Here is a 16,764-nt window from a genome sequence, read left to right on the forward strand (position 1 = left end):
CAAGCGTTTCAGTATGTGAATTTATGGGGGACATTTCTCACTCAAACCAACCCCAATGAGATGAACTGAATAGGGAAATGCATGAGTTTTTCTCACTTTGTCAATTTAGGCTAACTTCTGTTTTTTTTTTAAAGTTGTGTTTTCTTTTTTCCTTCTTTTTTCTGACTTACTTATTTTTACTTTATGTGCATTGATGTTTTACCTGCATGTATGTCTGTGAAGGTGCCAGATGCCCTGGAATTGAAGCTACAGACAGTTGTGAGCTGCCATGTGGGTGCTGGAAACTGAACCTAGTTCCTCTAGAAGAGCAGCCAGTGTGCTCGTAACTGCTGAGCCATCTGTCCAGCCCCCTAGGCTAGCTTCTAGAAACTATCCTAAAATGTAAGTGGCTTAGAAAAGGTAAAAGCTTCTTTCTGGCTCATGGAAAATTCCATATCAAGATTTTGATTGAAAATCCAATTACTCCTTTCAGAGCCCAGGATCTTTTTATGCTGTGGTACCTCCATATTTTGGTATCAGGAGCACTACCAAAGTTGAACTATGTCTCCCACAAGTTCATTTTAATTCCGCTCTGCAGTATTTCAGAATGTGAGTGTTTTCTTTAGAGACATGCTTAAAGCTAGCCATGGTGCCTTGAGTCTATACAGGCAGCGCTAGGAAAGCTGAAGCAGGGGAATTGCTACCAGTTGAAGTAGGAGGCAGGAGGATCAAAAGTCCAAGGTCTTTTTCAGCTATATATGAGACTCTGTTTAGAAACAAACAGATCATTCGCAGGAGCTTCGACCTACTAAGTTTCAGGGACTGTGGAGTGTGTTTCTTTTTCATTTAGACCCCCTGTCCATCATCCAGTGACCAGTGCTAATAGGTTGGTAAATGTTCAGATATAATTATTCTTTATGTTGTTAGTGTATATTGCTATACACTATAAGCGCTATGGTACAGGTGGTTTCTATCACAGTGAAGAAAATATTAAAATTAAAAATTAAACAACAACAACAAAAACCCACACTGCAGTATCTCAAAAGCTGTGGCAGAATAGATGGGCTAGCTGCCTTCTTGTCTGTGGTCTCTGCTCCTACTTCAGAGATGGGGAGGGGAGCACAATCCTTCTGGTGTTTTTGTTTGTTGTTGTTTTTGACATGGTCTGTGCTTGCTAGTTTTATATCAACTTGACAGAAGTTAGAGTCATCTGAAAGAAGGGAACATCCGTTGAAAAAATGCCTCCATAAGATCTGGCTGGAGGGTATTTTCTTAATTAGTGATTGATGGAGAAGGGCCCAGACCATTGTGGGTGATGTCATCCTTGGACTGGTCGTCTGAGTTCAATAAGAAAATAGGCATGCCAGGCAGTTGGTGCACACCTTTAATCTCAGCACTCGGGAGGCAGAGGCAGGAGGATCTCTGTGAGTTGGAAGCTAGTCTAGTCTCAAACAAACAAACAAACAAAAAACCAAAACCAAAAAACAAATAAAAGAACTCTTCATATTTTTATGTCCTATTTGGGGGCCTAACATACCTGCTAGGGGAATGGAAGGCTCTCGGAATCTGAATTATGGTTTGCACTGATCCATGATACTATTGCTTTCGTTGAGTCCCATTCAGAAACACACTAATGAGAGACAAAATGATGTGATAGTCAAGGGCAAACTCTGTCTCAGATCTGTTAGTGTTTATCGGGCCTGCTTCTTTACCTCTCTGTGGCTTGATTTTCCCATTCATGGACTGAGCTCTAGGTAGGGTTGCTGTGTGGGAATTAACATGGAATTAACATATGGAAGGAACTGCATGCATGCTTGGTATACAGTAAATGCCACTTCCGTGTTTGCTGTTATCATTATTCACTCCCATTGAGATTTCTTTCTTTCTTTTTAATAGTTGTTTGTTTTTATGTGTGTATGCCTGTGTATGTATAGATGTGCACCACATGTGTGCAGGAGCTCAAGACATCAGATTGCCTGAGATTACAGGCAATTACTGGAGTTACAGGGGGTTGTGAACCACCATGCGGGTGCTGGGAATTGAACCCAAGTCCTTTGGATCAGAAGCCAGTGCTCTTAACCACTGAGCCATCTCTCCAGTTCCACAAAGTGGCTTTATCACCACCCAAGATCACACATTTGCTCATGCTTTTCTGTATGAGTACCAGATTTCCCAGGAAGGGCAGAAGCTATCAGTGTGAAGAAAGCTAGTGCGTCAATAAAAAGAGGGAAAGGAGACATGAGGAACGTTCTGTTTTGTTTGCTTTCTTTTCTATCGAAGGTAGATCGTCCACGTGGGCCAGTACCCCATAAATCTCCCTATACCTGTGAAGACATTTATGCAAAGGAATTCAAACCTTTTAATCTCGCCACCCTGGTAAAACTTTCGTTTATGCAAAAGGCCCTGCTGTTTTCCTGGAACTTGATGGCCCAAAGCTTCAGACCCCTTCTCCATTTCCTTTGAGCCGTTTTTATAAATTAGCCAGTCAGGAATAGACTGTGAGTCGAATCTCAGCCAATGAGGAATAGCCAGGCTCCTCCCCTTCACATTAGGGATAAAAGGCAGAGGCCATCTTGGCCATACGTTGCATGTTAGCCTGGTTCTGGTCATGGTTTACCCCTTTTTATAAACGGAAACTGCCTTGTTGGGTTACTTTCACTTCATTTATGTGTTTCTTTGTGCAACACCAAGAATATTATTTTCTAACAGGGGACAATTGAACAAGGGGTAGAAACGAGAAAATGAGTTCTTATCTTGAAGAGCCACAAGTCCAGGCATGCCTGCTAACATTCGACGCAGAACGCTATTCCTTCAGGGAACACTCAGGCTTACAACCCATGAACACAAGTGCAGCTAGCCATTAGTCAGCAACGCTTCAAACCTGACCAACAGGAAAGACAAGACAGGGTACTGAAGTTCCATTCTGAGCAGGAGTGGGGTTTTTTGTTTGTTTGTTTTCTTTCTTTCTTTCTTTCTTTTTTAACCAGAGAAAGGAAACTGTACTTGGCCAGAAAGACTAAGCTTAACCTCTGAACAGATAAGGTTGAGGCCAAGACTTGCCCAGTACAGGTGGGAGTGTCCATGACCTCGAATCTAGGGCTGAGTCAGAGTAAAGTGCATCTGAGGTGTTACCACAATTGGGGTGACACTCTGTATCCCAAGAAGTCAAATGCAGCTATCTGTCCTCTTGAAGCCGGCTGAAGCAGCCATACTGAGAAGAGGTCCAGTGACCCCACTCCAGTTCATCTTCAGAGTCCCAAGGTGAGATTAAAGCTATAGAGGGCCAGGGATATTCACATCTAAGCAATCTGGGTCAAGCTGTGGTGCCACCCATCACTGGTCCATCAAGCTGTGGTCCCGCCCACTACTGATCCATTATGCTGTGGTCCCGCCCACTACTGATCCGTCAAGCTGCGGTCTCACCCCAACAAGCTGTGGTCCCCAGCAGCACCTCCAGTTCCACTGTGCTGTGAGCACATGCATGTAACCATCGCGGCGTCCTTCCAGGCTGTGCTCTGGACACTGCAGTGCTGGATAACGGGCAAACCGGTCACTGATTCTTTAGTCGTGTTCTTGTGTGAAAAGTAGGTATTGAATAAAACCGCGCGGATCCAGGTGGATTCAAAGGACATTTTCTAGTTCCATAGGTAGACGTAGAGGCAAGCTTGTTCTCTGTCTTCACATAAAAAATCTTGTGGTAGCTGGAGTAAGAGCACGTACTCTGAGAAATGAAAGCAGGGCACCCTGGCCTGGCTCTCTTCCTCCTCAGCTGACCCTGTGGAATGGCCCGGGGACACGAACCACTTTCCACAGCTCCTCGACGTCTGCAGGGTCTGGCTTCTGAGGCAGCTTTACAACACATCTGACACCACCCTTACAGTTTTCCCCTCTCATGAGTTCTCCAGTTCTCTGGACACTACCTGGGTGCTCTAGGATCCCAATCGGTCCTCTAACAAAGCGCTGACATTGAGTTAGTGTACATCCTGTGAGACTGTCCCTCCTTTGGACATCACCTGAAAGTCCCGCACTCCCACTGGCTTGATTCCGACCGGCTACGACTCCAGAGTTTCCAGACCTCACCCCATCCATGTTGGATACCTTGCTGGGGTGCCTTCCATGCACAGGACAGTACAACTTGTTCTAAGGGGTTCAGTTCAGGGGCACGCAAAGCCTGGTCAAGGAGCACACATGCTTGCATAGTCTGAAGAAATGATTTTTTTTGGATCTCAACTTCCATATGTATATTTTTCTAAAATTTTCACCTCTAAGTTTCACTTGTAGGACCACCTCTATACCCAGGAACCCCCACCCCCCTTTTTTTACGACCCCTCCTGAGGCTATGGTTCCTGGGTGTAACCACCCCGCATATGGAAGCAAACTGGAGTTAAGGTGGAAGTGACCGCAGTGAGCGGCTGACCTGCACTGACGGGCTCTTTTGCAAATTAGAGAGTTTTTGTTTGCAGGAGAAAATAATCGTTGTTGGCCTTTAATTTGATAACTAACAAATGATTTGTTTAGTAATAGAGGGATAGGGTAACTGGGAGCGACTTATATTTTGATGGAAAAGCATTCAAAATCACTTATCAGGAAAACTGGGCAGAAATTCAGTGCCTTTCTGTACCTGAATTCCTTCTATTTCTATTTATGTGACCAAAGTTTGCACAGTTCTATAAAACAAGTGAAAATTAATATTAAGTTTTCTGGTCAAAGGAGATTTTTTTTAAAAAATAGACTCAAGAAAGACCAATGGGAGACTTTCAGGCACCATGCATCACATTAGGGTCTAACTCTCTGGGGTGCATAGAAAGGCACCCTGTGGAGAAGCTCCTGTCCATCCTATTTCTCCACAGATGCTAAGTTTTAAAGGCTGTGGGTTGTAATGTGGCTGGTGCTCTCAAATTAGGAAAGTCTAGCTCCCCTAAGAACTAAGTAATTAAGCCTAGTTGTTAAATCCTAATTACTCCTGTGCCTTTAGTCAGTCTCTATCACTTAGAACAAGGCCAAGGGCATTTACTTCTTTTCTTTTTCAGTAGATCAGAATGGTAGGCCATACATAGATAACGGCTTAGTGAAGAGCAGCCTTGTAACTATAGTTAGTGTATTCTTTTCTGTCTGGGGGCGGTGGGGGGGCACGTCTCTTGAGGTGTGAGTGTTTTGTTGTAATGAAGAGTTGCTTTACAGACTTATTCTGGCACATGACTACTAGTGTCTATGATTCTCTCAGTGATGGTTTCAGTGTGCCCAGGATGAGCATCCCCTTGCAGGGATGAGATCATGTAGACACTTAGGCAACTCTGGTCCAGCCCCAGAGGGATGCTATTTCTGCTCACACTCCATAGAACTTGCTTGTTCGCTACGTCATACCCAAAGAAGCCGAGAAATGTGGCTCTCTTGTACATCCCAGAAGAGGATGTTGGTTGGTTGCTCTACTGGAGTAGATGTTCCAGAAAAACTGAGAAGGTTGACAGTGGCCACTGGAGCTTGAAGGAAACAGCTGACCTGGACAAAATCAGGCTGCCACATAGTATCAATATCAAGCTGCAATTTACTGGGGAAGGAAGGTTCAAACTAGTAGCCTGCAAAGGTAGATAGTCCATGGCACGTGTCGATGTGGAAGTGTATAGGCCTGGCCAATGAGTGAAAGTAAAGAAATAATGGATGCCGGAGAATGAGAAGGCAGAGGTGAGGGAGGGTCATCCAAGAGGGGTGCATTTGAAGTTAAAATTGTGGGATTGGTGGTCAGGAAGGTGAGGAGTGGGGCCATCAAAAGTGACCTTTTCTTCTGACTTGTTTCCATAGAGACTGCCCATCTAGTGACTGGATATCAGTACACGCTGTCTTGGCCATCAACTGTTAAGATGTTTGAGTGGTTAAAAATAATTACTCAATGGATTTGGCTTGTAAAATTTTATAAATGATTTCCCAATGCTGGGGGAAATAAAAATCTGGATTTTCTAAAAACGGAGAAAGACATTAAGCTACGTAGCCCTTTCCAGGTTCTGTTTACAAATTGTTACACACGTGTGTTTTATATAAATAAAAGTGGGAGGGCACTACAATATAGCAAGGAAGACACCACTCTAGCAAAGCCTAAAATTAAACTCTGTCTGGGAGGTAGATGGAAAGAAAATCTAGCCTTCTTCAGCTGGGCAGTGGTGGCGCACGCCTTTAAGCCCAGCACTTGGATCTCTGTGAGTAGGGGGCCAGCCTGGTCTACAGAGTGAGATCCAGGACAGCCTGGACTGTTTCACAGAGAAACCCTGTCTCAGGGGAAAAAACCCAAACAAACAAAAACAATCTAACCTTCTTCAACCTCATAGAGTTACACTGTAAAGCCCGGCAAGGTGGCACACATCTTTAATCCCAGTACTAGGCAGGCAGGGGCAGGAAGGGTCTCTGAGTTTGAAGCCAGCCTGGTCTACAGAGTGAGTTCCAGGACAGCCAGGGCTACACAGAGAAACCCTGTCTCAGAAAAACAAAAATCCCTAAACCCCAAACCAAACCAAACAACCAAAGAACAACTTCAATGCATAATTCCTCCCCTTATCTTAGTAGATAACATTAACATCTGGTTGTTAAAACAGAGATTTTAGAGGAGCTAAAGAAAAAAACAACAAGGGCTGGAGAGATGGCTCAGAGGTTAAGAGCACTAGCTGTTCTTCCAGAGGTCCTGAGATCAGTTCCCAGCAACCCCATGGTGGCTCACACCTGTCTGTGGGATCTGATGTGCAGGTGTACCTGCAGACAAGTACACATTAAAAAAAAAACAACAAAACAAAAAAACAAAAACAAACCACTTTAAAAATTACTCTTAAAAAAAAAAAAAAAAAAAAAAAGAGGCCAAGAGGTGGTGGCATGCCTTTAATCCCAGCACTTGGGAGGAAGGCAGAGTCAGGTGAATCTCTGTGAGTTCGGGGCCAGCCTGGTCTACAAAGTGAGATCCAGGACAGGCTCCAAAAAGCTACACAAAGAAACCATGTCTCAAAAAACCAAAAAAAAAAAAAAAAAAAAAAAGAAAAGGAAAAGAAAAAAAACAACAGTGATTTTAAACACCAAAAATTAGCAAATGGCTTGTGTTTTAGCGAAAACTCTCAAATTTTTCCTTTCCCCGGCAATGCCTTATCAGGTATCAGCTGATGCTATTATGGCACAAGAAGCTACTGAGAGATAAAGTTGGAATCTCTAGATAGCAGCGTAGTAAATACAGCCCGGAGTGTCAGGCTAGTCTTGTCTGCAAAAGTTAGAAGGAGTCCTAGGTCATGTTAGAAGTGGAACTACGCCTTTGCGTCCTGATGTCACTGTAGCGTGGTGAGAGGCATTTAAGGGAAGTGTCTCATCGTCTGCCATTTTCTGCCCTGCTCAGAAGTTGCCTACTGAAAACATCTCTTCAGGGCTGGGGAGATGCTCAGCGTTAAAGAACACTTGATGCTTGTACAGGGGACCAGGGTTCAATTCCCAGCACCCACACGGTGGTTTACAACCATCTGTAATTCCAGGTCCTGAGGGGTCTTTTGGTTTCTGTGGGCACTGGGCATACACGTGGTGCATTGACATGCATGGAAAACATTTATACACACAAAGTAAAATAAATTAAAAAAAAAGTTATTTCAGCCGGGCAGCGGTGGCACACGCCTTTAATCCCAGTACTCTGGAGGCAGAGCCAGGCGGATCTCTGTGAGTTTGAGGCCAGCCTGGTCTACAGAGCGAGATCCAGGACAGGCACCAAAACAACACAGAGAAACCCTGTCTCGAAAAACAAAAACAAAAACAAAAAAAATTATTTCATCTTGACTTCTTTCTCTGCCAGTTCAGGATCTCACTGACCTGTACCATGTCCCAGTGGTGCCACATTTAAACAAGAACTTTTCACTGTTACCAAATACAAGAAACAGCCTGCTTTCCTTTACGATTTTATTTGTGAGCCAGGGTTTTGCTCAGGAGTGTGTAGGCTTGCCTTCACCGTATTATGTAGCACAGACTGCCTTTGAATGTGGATCTGTGTCCCCGATGCTGGGATGATCAGCATAAGGCAATTTATTCATCGTATGTTTTCTGTGCTCTCTAATCACATGAACTTGAGGAAGTTTGCATGGTCACCATGGTCCCATTTTAGAAGTGAGTGTAATAGTGCTAAGTATCAAACAATAGGGTGATATAGTCAGAGTACAGACGCCAAACCAACTCTTACAGTCTTCAAACTACCGTGGCAGTTTATATTTTAATAATAGGCTAAAAATGTAGCTTGTTGAACTGAAATTTTTCATAATTAGTTATGTTGAATATTCATACATTTTGTATTTACCTTTTCTTTGCTTTTATGTTTTTTCTGTCCTTGTTGTTTTGAGACAGGGTTTCTCTGTATCACCCTGGCTGTCCTGGAACTCAAAAAGATCCACCTGCCTCTGTTTCCCAAGTGCAAAGATTAAAGGCGAGCGCCACCACTACTCCAATTTTTTTTCTTTTCTTTCTTTTTTTTTTTTTTTTTTGACCATTTCTCTTTTCTCTCCTCCTCCTGCTCCCCATCCCTTCTCCACTTCTCTTCCTTTCCTTTGAGACAGGGCCTCATATAGCCAGGCTGGCCTCATACTCACTGTGCAGTCAAGGCTGGCCTTGAACTCCTGATCCTGATTCTCCTGCCTCATCCTCTTAGGTGCTGAGATTGCAGGCATAGGCCACCAGGCCTGGCTTTGCCTGGTTTTACTTACCTGAGCGAAGGCCCAAGTCCCAACGGAGACAGGGAGAGCTGCAAGCCTTCTCGTGGGAGGTTTCATCAGACTTGAAAACCAGTTTGACGGGATGGGAAGCTCACAGATCAGGAGTTAGGGGACCAAGGCATGAGTGCTAGCCCTGGGCTTTCCAACTGGAGCCTCAATCCCCTCCTAAGGCCCTGTGCACCACCGTGGGCTGTGACAGCATTGGATGGGATCGCTATGGTAATCATGTTCAAGAGAAATGTTAGGTGGCGTTACTTTTTGAGGGGAATGTGCTGGAGAGACTCCTGATTAGGTGATTAAAACGGGCTCAGGAGCTGTGACAGGTTATCCAGCTGCTCTGAGGCATGCTATTTTGGAGTCCCACGCTTTAAATTGGTCTATGATGTAATCATTAGTGACCCAAGCAAGAGAGCCCAGGCAACTTGGGTCAAAAGCTTTAAGAGAGATTAGAGCATATGTTAACTATTACAAAATTGAGTTTCAAGTTCAAAACGGAAGTCATATTTCATAATGTACTTAAATACATCTCATTAGATTGAACTTAAATACTTCAGGAAGTCTGTTTTTCTTTCCTTTCTTTCTTTCTTTTTTTTTTTTTTTTTGTAATATAGTGGGGCCGGTAGTGTAGCTCAGTTGTTAGAGAGCTTGCCTAGTGTGCGCAAACCCCTGGATTTGACTCTCTGCCCTTCATACACAGGGCATGATGGCAGAGGTCTGTAATCCTAGCACTTAGGAGGGAAGGCAGCAAGATCAACAGTCAAGGTCATTCATTCTTTCCTACATAGTGAGTCTCAGGCCAGTCAGGGGAGTGAGACCCTGTCTTTAAAAAAAATCCCATTGTTTAGGGCTGAAGAGATGACTCAGCCAGCTTAGCCGTTGAGATCTCCTGAGATCTCCGGGTGCTTTTGCAGAGGACCTGGATTCACTTCCCAGAGCTTACCAACGCCTGGAACTCCAGTCCCAGGAGAGTCCACTCCCTCTTCTGGTTCCAGGGGGACAGTATGCATGTGGTGCATACACATAGACATAGGCACATACACATGCACATAAAATAAATAGACATTGGAAATATGTGTATACAGAATTACAGTGTTACACGTTACAATGAGTTGAACTATTGCGCGTAGTCAACCGTCATAATTGTGGCTGAGATCTTTAGTCCTTGAAGCAATGGGAGGGGGTGTGCCTTAGTAAAATGGGAGAGCCTCTTCCTTCCTGTCACTGTTTTTTTCATGTATACTAATTATACAGAGTAGTGGGTTTTCATTACAACATCTCTCTCTCTCTCTTTTTATACGCCTTGGTGTTTGCCATGGGTGTCAGGCCCCCTGAAACTGGAGTTATAGACAGTTGTGAGCTGCCAAGTGGGTGCTGGGAATTGAACCCAGGTCCTCTGGAAGAGCAGTCAGTGCTCTTTACTGCTGAGCCATCTCTCCAGCCCCTCATTACAACATCTCTCTCTCTCTCTCTCTCTCTCTCTCTCTCTCTCTCTCTCTCTCTCTCTCTCTCTCTCATATATATGATATATATCTATCTCTATATCTATAATATGCTTTGATCATATTAATTTCCGTCCACTGCCCTCTGTTGCTCAGTATGTTCCTCATCACCCCCTTCCTCTCTGGTGGCTCTCTACACTTATAAAAGTGCAATATGATAAGTGTTCATGACTATTATGTTGACTGAGCAGTGGCGCTCATGGCTGGCTGCCGCCTGCGGTGGCCATGCCAACAGATGTTGCGGTGGTGAAGAATCGCAAGCCATGGTTACCTTTCTAGAGCTTTATTGAGAGAGAGAGAGAGAGAGAGAGAGAGAGAGAGACCCCGCACGGAGGAGGGAGAATACGGAAGGAGAGGCGATACAGAAAGAGGGCACAAAGAGGGCACACCCGCTTTTTAGGCTGGTACGCTATTGCAGGCTGGTGACATAATTAAGGACATAATCCTTACATATGACAAAGACCTTTCTGGAGGTAGTGGCTGTGAACACTGAGAGTGTGAGTGTGCAGGATGGCTCCAGGCAGTAGCTTGTATTGTTATTCCTACAAACTCTGGGCAGGAGTTTGCTGGGGGACACATCTGTCAACCCCCCTGGAACATCTGGAACTCCAAGTGCAGCCATGCCAGAGCATTGCATGTAGAACGCATGACTGGCAATTCTTAGAGTGACTCACGCGGACTTTTCAAGAACTCGCTGGTTTTTAACCACATTGAACTCTTCCTACTTGTATTACAAAACATCTAAGTGATTTGCTCTTTTTAAAAATGCGAACGATCGAACCGTATGCGGCAGGAAAGCAGGTCACAGAATGTTTTAATTTCCTCAAGACGCGGATTTTAAATATTCTCCTCAGAAGCGGGTCTAGCTCAGTAAGTTTTCTTTTCCTCCGCTGAAACCGAATTCTGATCTGGCAGTAGATTTTACTGTCTAAAATTTTAGAGCGCTCTCAGGACAACTATTGGAAACAGCTGTCTTGAAAAGGAGTCTCCAGAGCTCAAAGCCGTGACGGATGGAAAAGCCAGAGAAGGGTCCACTTGAAGGCTCTGAGGTGGAGCGCGCAGGCAGTCTCGCTTCTGATGAACAGCTGTCGATGCACTTTGCTCTCTAGGCAAGACAGAAGGGCCCAGGGGACTTTGGGGTCATTTGAAATGCAGTCTTGAGAAGTTTGTGAGATCACACACTTACTAAAATATAACATTAGCTTATCTCTTCAGAGCCGGAAGGTGTCGAGAAAGAATGTGGCCTTTGGGGTAATTCTTATTATTCTGTAAGTTTTTGCTTTTTTTTTTTTTTTTTTTTTTTTGACAGGGTTTCTCTGTGTAGCTTGGGTGTCCTGGAACGCAGTAGACCAGGCTGGTGTACCACCACCACTTGGCTTAGTAAATAAACCTCAAAAAAAAAAAAAAAAAACAAAACAAAAAAACTAAGGTGCACACCTTTAATCCCAGCACTCAGCAGGCAGATCTCTGTGAGTTTGAGGTCAGCCTGGTCTACAGCCAAGGCTACACAGTGAAACCCTGACTCAAAAACAAACAAGCAAACAAACAAACAAACAAAAAGAAAAGAAAGCCCTTTTTTTTTGTTTGTTTACTTATTTCATGTTTGAGCGTTGTGCTTGTATGTACATCTGTGCGCCAGGCAGGTGTAGGGAATAAAAACAGGGTCCTCTAGAAGGACAGCAAGTGCTCTCAACAGAGGAGCCGGCTCTCCAGCCCGCCTTCTCTGCAAGATCTGCAAGATCTGCAAGATCTGAGGGTGTGAAAACAACCGAGCTCAGATCTAGGTTTCTAATTGGACATTCTTCTTCCTCTCCTCTTCTTCCCCCTTCTTTTCTCCCTCCCTCCCTCCCTCCCTCCCTCCCTCCCTCCTTTCGTTCGTTCTTTCTTTCTTTTGTATTGAGGTTAAACCCAGGGCTTTTCTCCTGCAGAGCAACATCCCCAGCCCTCTCTTCGCTTCTTATTTGGACACCGCGTCTTACTAAGTTAGGCAGGCTGGCCTTACACCCACTCTGTTGCTTAGGCCTTAGGCTTTGAACCTGTGAGCCCCCTGCCTGTAGTGGGTAGCCATTCCAGCTTTGATCTGGAAGTTCCAACCCCCATTGAGACTTCGGCAACTGTCACGCCTACAAGGCGGGGCGAAAGGAGGCGCCTGGGGACCTGAGATCTGGATCGGCGGGCTCGCTCTCTGTTGTGGGACCCTGGACTGGAGAGGTGTACCAAGCAGAGCTCCAGAGAACACCGCTGGACTGCGATACACCTTCCCCAGACTCCGCGACCTACCTATCTCTTAATTTGTAAGTTACGCCATTAAATAAATCTCCTTTTATCTACGTGGAGTGGCCTTAATAATTTCACCAATATCTGGCGCCCAACGTGGGGCCCGAACCCACGACCCTGAGATTAAGAGTCTCATGCTCTACCGACTGAGCTAGCCGGGCTGGCCTCGAACTCACAGAGATCCGCCTGGCTCTGCCTCCCGAGTGCTGGGATTAAAGGCGTGCGCCACCACCGCCCGGCTGGTTCCCTGACCGGGAATCGAACCCGGGCCGCGGCGGTGAGAGCGCCGAATCCTAACCACTAGACCACCAGGGAATTTTTATTAATTTTGTTGGTATCCATCTACCATTTCTCAGGTACCATTATATTCCTTCTCAGGTCTTTGATGCGATTGAAGACTAACAGTTATAGTTACAACTTAGTAGATAGAACATATTAAGTATTAGATTCAGGTTCTTTAGGATAGGACACCTTTTGGAATGATCTTTGTAACATGCCATTTACCTATGCTCTATACTTCTCTGGATTATAGTATGTGTTTCTTGCTTGATATTGTTTACATTGGTTGTAGTTCCATCTTATCTAGGTCATTATCCCTCATTATTCCTGGACTATATTTGATAACCATTCCTTTGTATATAGTCTTGTATTAGGTTAGAACTTTCTTATTTAGACAAAAAGGGGGAGATGTAGTGGGTAGCCATTCCAGCTTTGATCTGGAAGTTCCAACCCCCATTGAGACTTCGGCAACTGTCACGCCTACAAGGCGGGGCGAAAGGAGGCGCCTGGGGACCTGAGATCTGGATCGGCGGGCTCGCTCTCTGTTGCGGGACCCTGGACTGGAGAGGTGTACCAAGCAGAGCTCCAGAGAACACCGCTGGACTGCGATACACCTTCCCCAGACTCCGCGACCTACCTATCCCTTAATTTGTAAGTTACGCCATTAAATAAATCTCCTTTTATCTACGTGGAGTGGCCTTAATAATTTCACCAATACCTGCCTCAGCCTTTGGGGTGGCTGGGGTTGCAGGTTTCCTTAGGTTCTTCTCAAGCAGGGATGAATAAAAATCGACTAGCTTTCTAAGCCCGGATTTCTGCTGTTCTTGGTTCTTTGGCTCACACTGTTTCCAGGCTTGGCCGCTCCTGCTGAGTAAGCTGTGGAGTCCGGAGGCAACTGCTTTTCGGTGGGCAGGGTGTTCAACCCATCCCAAGTGTGCGGCCTGCTCTTCCGGGCTTGTTAATGATTATTCTGAATGGTGGCTCCTGAGAGCGCAGCTGTGGGAACTGCCTTCCCTTTCTCTGGTTGCAGAGAGAGCAGGTGGACTTGCTTGCACTGTGAGAAGCAGACTACATTTCTCCCCATTTCAGGGGGGCTCTGCACCCCCACCTTCATCAGCAGGCTCTGGGCCCGCCTTTCTCTTGATGGATGATGTTACCCGAAGGTTGGGGATGTCTCTGGCGGGAAGAGGCCACTGTGGAGAGAAGGCCGTTAGTAGGAGAGTGGCTCTTGAGGAAGACCTAGCATGAGGAGAAAGGTAAGAAAAGCAAAATCCACCCATGACCTTCAACAAAAGCAGCAGCACACGTGGTTTGAACAGAAGTATGTTAAAGGCCAAGTTTCCCAAATTAAGCTGGTCTTGAAACTGCATTTCAAACAAAGGAGCGGGGCAGATTTTTTTTTTCTTTGTATTTTGAGACTGCGTCTCACCGTGTAGCTGTGGTTGTCCTGGGACTCACTCCATAGATGAGGTTAGCCTCAAACTCAGAAATCCACCTGCCTCAGCCTCTGGAGTGCTGAGATTAAAGGTATACGCCACTATGCCCAGCTAGATTTTTTTTTTTCTAAGTACCAAGGATTAAACCCAGAGCCTCAAGCATACCAGTCAAGTACTATACTATATTCCCAGCTATATTCCTCAGCCCTGATTTACTTCTTTTCTTCCAGTGTTGGAGATTGTACCTAGGGCCTCAGGCATGCTAGGCAAATGTTCTACCCAGAGCTACATCCTCAGGCCCCCAAATTTTCAATATGCCAATGTCAATGAAAGTCTACATTTTCACCCAATGGGTGTTTATTACTCTTAAATGTTATGCTCCAGGCCTGATTAATTTTTAGGGATATGAAAAATGAGTGCACATGGTCTGTATCAACCCGAGACCCAATTAGTACAGGGAATTTTAGCAGTAATTTTAGAAATCATTGCTTGGAAATATATTATTATAGTGTGAACATTAGCTCTGCTTCTGACTCAGACCTAAGGCGTGGCTGCTTTCATAATGAAGCTTTAGCAAATCATTTGCCTGCAGTGGTGGTCAATGTAACAGATAGTATTAACTTGTTACTTTTAGTGTCCTGGTATCATCTGTTAATTATTCAGGAAAGCATGATGTGTATTTATTTTAGTGACTGTTGACAAAAATAACTAAGCTTGAGGAGGTTTCTAATGACTCGTTTGAGTTGGGAGCATGAAAACAAACACTTGATTATTAAAGGTAGTTTGAGCAGAAAATTGCTGAAAGCCGTCTTCCACAGAAACTGTTTCTTACTTTCTCTGCTTGACTGTAACATGACTACATATGGCTGTAACATGAAAATGTGCTTTGTAAATATTTACTTATTCAGATAAAAGAGTCATAAAAAATTACTCATTCTTGTTTTGAGAACAAGGAAGTTCATGAACATAAATCCTTTTGGTGACATCAACAAGGACAGACTTCAGTCTTTATCCCTGAAACCCTGTGTGTGTGTGTGTGTCTGTGTGCGCACATGTGTATGTGTATGTATGTGTATGTGTATATGAGTGTGTAGGTGTGTGTGTGTATATGTGTGTGTGTTTGCCCATAAAGGTGTATGTGGAGGTCAGAGGTCAGTGTTGGACAGGGTCTTTTACTGAACCTGGAGTTCTCTGTTTCAACTAGACTGGCTGTCCCCAGGGAGCCCTTGGGATCTGCCTACCTGTGCTCCCACAGTGCCGTGGTCACCTTTTCACGTGAGTGTTGAGCGTGCAAACACAGTGCTCCTGCTTACGAAGAGAGCACTTTACCCCCTGAGCTACCTGCACGCCCCCAGCCCTGACTTCAGTTTTGATGTCAATCCTGAGCATTCTTGTAGGGCTGAGCGGCTACAGAGGCACAGGGGCATTGACTATGCTACCTAAGGAAACCCTAGGTATATATGTGGAGGCATCAGTATACGTGGAGGCATCAGTATATATGTGGAGTCCTTAGTATATGCATGGAGGCATCAGTATATACATGGAGGCCTTAGTATATGCATGAAAGCATTACTATTCACGTGGAGGCATCATATACATGGAGGCATCAGTATATGCATAGAGGCATCAGTATATACATGGAGACATTCATATTCCCTCTTTAGAAGCTGAAACTGAGTCCAGTGAAGTGAAATGTTATTGCTGTAAGTTGAGGACAAGCCCAGAGAAATGATTAGAATTCTTGAGTTTTAACAAGCTGTCGTGGCCCCCTAGGTCTGGTTTTCCCCTAAATTAGGTCAGAGACCATAATATCGGCTGGAAAAGACATCTCTTTCTTTAATTTTAATTTTATCCTTGCCCGTAAAATGCATACACAGCTTCTACAATATCAAAATACTGTGATTTAAAGGGAAGAAGTATTTAGAAATTTCTCCCGATATTATGCTTGTTGGATTTGTGGTATGATAGAATAATCAACTGTTCAGCCTAAGAAGGCTCTTTTTTGTTTGTGTGTTTGTTTGTTTGTTTTTGTTTTTTTTTTTTTTTTGCTTTTTCTGAGATGGGGTTTTTTTGTGTAGCCTTGGCTGTCCTAGAACTAATTCTGTAGACCAGGCTGGCCTCAATCTCACAGAGGTCCAAGTGCCTCTGCCTCCCACATGCTGGGATGAAAGGCATGCGCCACCACTGCCTGGCCTAAGAAGGCTCTTAATGATAATTAGAGTGTATTATAAAAGACTAGATCAAGCATAAACGCTAATCAAGCCATGTATTAGAGCAAAGACGCTTTAACATTTTAAAATATTTTCTTTATTATTACTAATTACTATTTTTGTGTGTTTATGTGCAAGTACATGCCACCGGAGGCATGTAGAGGTTAGACGACAACTTCTCTCTGTCTGCCATGTGGGTCCCATGGATCAAATTCAGGACATCGGGTTTGGTGGCAAGTACCTTGGCTTACTAAGGCCTGTTGGCTGGCCCTACAGCAGAGGTTCTAGAAGAAAAGGCTCCTATGCAGTGAAGCTGAGTAGATATTCCTGGATGTATGCACTTATTTATCATCAAGATTAATGGTAAACA

At 44.5% G+C, this 16,764-nt stretch overlaps 2 non-coding genes across 2 annotated transcripts; both read right to left on the bottom strand.

Annotated features, from left to right (window-relative positions):
• Positions 1 to 12,557: 12,557 nt before the first annotated feature.
• Positions 12,558 to 12,630, bottom strand: Trnak-cuu (transfer RNA lysine (anticodon CUU)). Its single transcript has one exon. It is a non-coding gene; the product is annotated as a tRNA-Lys (tRNA).
• Positions 12,631 to 12,712: 82 nt separating this feature from the next.
• Trnae-cuc (transfer RNA glutamic acid (anticodon CUC)) lies at positions 12,713 to 12,784 on the bottom strand. Its single transcript has one exon. It is a non-coding gene; the product is annotated as a tRNA-Glu (tRNA).
• Positions 12,785 to 16,764: the final 3,980 nt, after the last annotated feature.

This window comes from Peromyscus californicus, unplaced genomic scaffold (assembly GCF_007827085.1).
Source record: "Peromyscus californicus insignis strain IS unplaced genomic scaffold, ASM782708v3 Scaffold_17__1_contigs__length_78620276, whole genome shotgun sequence".
NCBI classification, from domain to species: Eukaryota; Metazoa; Chordata; class Mammalia; order Rodentia; family Cricetidae; genus Peromyscus; species Peromyscus californicus.